Source organism: Phyllobates terribilis, unplaced genomic scaffold, assembly GCF_046119375.1.
Source record: "Phyllobates terribilis strain yellow unplaced genomic scaffold, ASM4611937v1 Scaffold_39__1_contigs__length_11870865, whole genome shotgun sequence".
Classification (NCBI taxonomy): domain Eukaryota; kingdom Metazoa; phylum Chordata; class Amphibia; order Anura; family Dendrobatidae; genus Phyllobates; species Phyllobates terribilis.
Window position 1 is genome coordinate 10116903 of NW_027362799.1, and position 4252 is coordinate 10121154.

Below are 4252 nucleotides of genomic sequence, written 5' to 3' on the forward strand. Positions count from 1 at the left end.
AGCGTTCTGCACCGCCTCTGGCTGCATGATGAGTTCTACGGCAGCCATCTTGGATATTACAGGGTGTCGGCACAAAGACCGAGATCCTGCCCTGTGCCACATCTCTGCTCTTTGTGGTGCGCCCCATCGCCGCCCAAAGTGTACCGGAGCTTGTGTTGCATGATATTAAGGTAGTCCTCTACTTTTTTTTGCGCTGTGAGCCGCTATTTGACGGTGGAAGCTCGGACCTGGGTCTATGTGCGGCCGCTCAGCTCCTCATCTGGACACACCCCCTAAATAACATTTCCCACATGTGTACTTTACGTCAACACAATTTTGGAACCAATATTTTTTAAAAATGGGTTAAAAGGGGTTAAAAATTGACCAGCAACTTTGAGGGGCCTTTATGACAGAAAATACCCAAAAGTGACACCATTCTAAAAACTGCAACCCTCAAGGTGCTCAAAACCACATTCAAGAAGTTTATTAACCTTCCAGGTGCTTCACAGGATTTTTTGGAATGTGGAAGAAAACAATGAACTTTTACCTTTCTTTTTTCACAAAAATGTTATATTAGACCCAAATTTTCTTATTTTCACTCACAAGGGTTTTCAACAGGAAAAAATGAACCACAATATTTGTTGAGCATTTTCTCCTGAAGAAGCCGATACCCCATATGTGGGGGAAAACCACTGTTTGGGCACACGGCAGGGCTCAGAAGGGAAGGAGCGACATTTGACTTTTTGAATGTAAAATTTGCTTGAATAATTTGCGGATGCCATGTCGGGTTTGGAGAGTCACTGATGTGCCTAAACAGTGGAAACCCCCCACAAGTGACCCCATTTTGGAAACTAGACCCCCCAAGGATCTTCTCTAGATGTGTGATGAGCACTCTTAAAAATAAAGAAATCACTTTTTAGGAAAATGAAAAAATCACTTTTTCCACAAAAATGATGTTTTAGCCCCAAATGTTTTTATTTTCACAAGGGTAAGAGGAAAAAATGGACCACAAAAACTGTTGTGCAATTTCTCCTGAGTACAGCGATACCCCATATATGGGGAAAATACACTGTTTAAGCGCACGGTAGGGTTCAGAAGGGAAGGAGCACTGTGTGACTTTTTGAACGCAAAATTGGCTGGAATCGAGAGCGTATGCCATGTCACGTTTGGAGAGCCCCTGATGCGCCTAAACAGTGGAAACCCCCCACAAATGACCCTATTTTAGAAACTAGACCCCTCAAGGATTTTATCAAGGGTTATAGTGAACATTTTGAACCCAGAGGTACGACACAGAATTTGATACCCATTAGGTCATCATATTGAATAAGTTGTCATTATTATTGAGCGCATGTGCTTGCTACTTGAGTTTGAATCAGGTATGCACCATGTATTGCGGGTGCACGAGTGACATGCTCGAGTCCCCGCCCCTCATGTTTCACAGTTGTTAGACACCCAAAAAAAAAACATGCGGGGATCGCTCGTGCATGGCAGGCAATCCCTGCAAGTTTTTTTTGGCTGTATAACAGCCGCAAAACATATGGAGTGGAGACTCGAGCATGTCACTCGAGCATCTGCAATTCTCGGTGTATACCCGAGCACCCGATGCGAACTCAAGTAGCAAGCAGTTGCTCTCAACACTAGTCGCCATATGGTCATCATTTTTTTTTTTTTTTTTTTTTTTTTTTTACTTTTGATAAAATCCTAACCCCAACCCTATCTCCAACCCTAACTACTAGCACAACCCTAAAAGTAACACAACCCTAACCTTAGCACAACCCTAATCCTAGTACAACCCTAAGCCTAAAGGGTTTTTTTTTACGCCTTTCCTTGTGATTAGATGACTTTATTCTTTCGGTCATTGCAATTACAGCAATACCAGATTCATATCGGGTTTTTATGTTTGGCAGATGTCACACACTAAAATACATTTTTTTTTGCAAAGGCTAGTTTTTGCAATCATTTTTCCATATTTTGACCGACAGTCATGTAAGGGCTTGTTTTTTGCGGGACAAGTTGATGTTTTTATTGGTACCATTATCGGGCAAATTACATTTTTGATCGCTTTGTTTTTTATGCAGTTCCGCGTGTGGTAAAATTGATAAGGCAGCGATATTCTTCGGGTACGACATTTATATAGTTTTTTTTCATGTTTTGGCGCTTTTACACAATAAAAAATATTTTATAGAAAAAAAAAATTTTTTGCATCGCTTTATTCTGAGGGCAGTAACTTTTAGATTTTTTGGCTGATGGAGCTGTATGGCAGCTTATTTTTTTGCAGGACAAGATGACATTTTCAGTGGTACTATTTTTATTTACATTCGTCCTTTTGATCACTTTTTTTTGTTTGGCGTTATGATGATAAAGCATAGTTTTTTGATTAGTTTTTTATTTCTTTTTTTTTACTGTGTTCACTAAAGGGGTTAAATAGAGGGATAATTTAATAGGACAGGTCTTTCCGGGCGCCGCAATACCAAATATGTGTACTTCTAATATATATATATGCAAAACCTACAAAAGACAAAAATATATCTCATACCCTACCATCATTATATATAAATGTAAAGCAAAGTTGCATAATAAATATAGGGTACTTAGTGAACTATTTTTGATCAAAAAAAAAAAAAAAAGTATACAAGCCGTTTTTTCTTTTTTTTTTTTGATCAAAAATAGTTCACTAAGTACCCTATATTTATTATGCAACTTTGCTTTACATTTATATATAATGATGGTAGGGTATGAGATATATTTTTGTCTTTTGTAGGTTTTGCTTCTTTTTGCTAGTGTGAACATGCTCCTATTTCTTGCATGTCTACCATCTTAGACCTCAGTTCACATTGCTTGTTTTTTTGTCTTGTTTGCATTCTGTGCAATTTAAGGGTGTGGCATCCCCTTTGTTGAGCTGATTAGTATATATGTAGCTTACCACGGGCCTAGGTGGTCTGGAGTTGGGACCCGATCCTATTTGTCTACCCTTTTATATGCATTACTTCAACTTTGATATACAATAAGGTTTTTAATATAGACAGTATAGGTACCGTCCCAATTTAGGGTCACCTTGCCGCTGGTGGGACGGCTTGTATACTTTTTTTTTTTTTTTTTGATCAAAAATAGTTCACTAAGTACCCTATATTTATTATGCAACTTTGCTTTACATCTATATATAATGATGGTAGGGTATGAGATATATTTTTGTCTTTTGTAGGTTTTGCTTCTTTTTGCTAGTGTGAACATGCTCCTATTTCTTGCATGTCTACCATCTTAGACCTCAGTTCACATTGCTTGGTTTTTTATATATATATATGTATCTTTTTTCATAATAATATTTATTTATGGGTACAGAATATTTTTATTTTCTTGGATTTTTTCATTTTTTTTTTTTAATATTTTTACTATTTTTTTTCACTTTCTGATAACTGTTTTTCACTTTTACACTTTGTCCCACTATGGGACTTTCATTTTTTGCAGGCCGATCGCTTTTAAAGCATAGGGATGCAGTAGCATCCTTGTGCTATGCAGGCTGTCAGCCCTGCACTGGCACAAGTTAGATAAATCGTGCATTGCACACGCTCTATCTATCTTCCTGATGCCTGGTGACCCAGATGTTGTCACGGTATTCAAGGTTAGAGAGGCGCTCTTAACTCTGCTTGCCCCGGAAATGCACAGCCTCTGTGCGGGCGCAATCACATTGTGCATAATCGTAGGTACCTGGTCCATAAGTACCAGGGCGCAGGGACGTACTATTACTGACAATGTCAGAAAGGGGTTAAAGTACATTTACTCCTCGCAAACGCACCCAAAAACACATGTATATCATAAATAATTTTAAAAAATGACGCGGGGTCCCCCCTACTTTTGATAACCAGCCTAGGTAAAGGAGACAGGTGCGGGCTTATATTATCAAGCTGGGAAGATCCATGGATATTGGCCCTTTCCCAGCCCAAAAATTAAAGCTCTCAGCCGCCCCAGAATTGACGCATCCATGAGATGCGCCAATTTGGGCACTTTGCCGACTCTTCCCGATTGCCCTGGTGCGGTGGCAATTGGGGTAATAGTTTATGGGGTGGATGTCAGCTTTGTAATGTCAGTGAGGAACAAGCCTAAGGGTTATTAATGGAGAGTTGTCTATCAGACACCCCCATTACTAATCGAGTAGTCATAAAAAAAAACACAGGAAAAAATCGTTTATTTTAAAAAACACTTCCACACACCTTGCTCGCCAATTTATTAAAAAGCAAAGAAATCAACATGAAGATCCGACGTAATCCAGCCAATT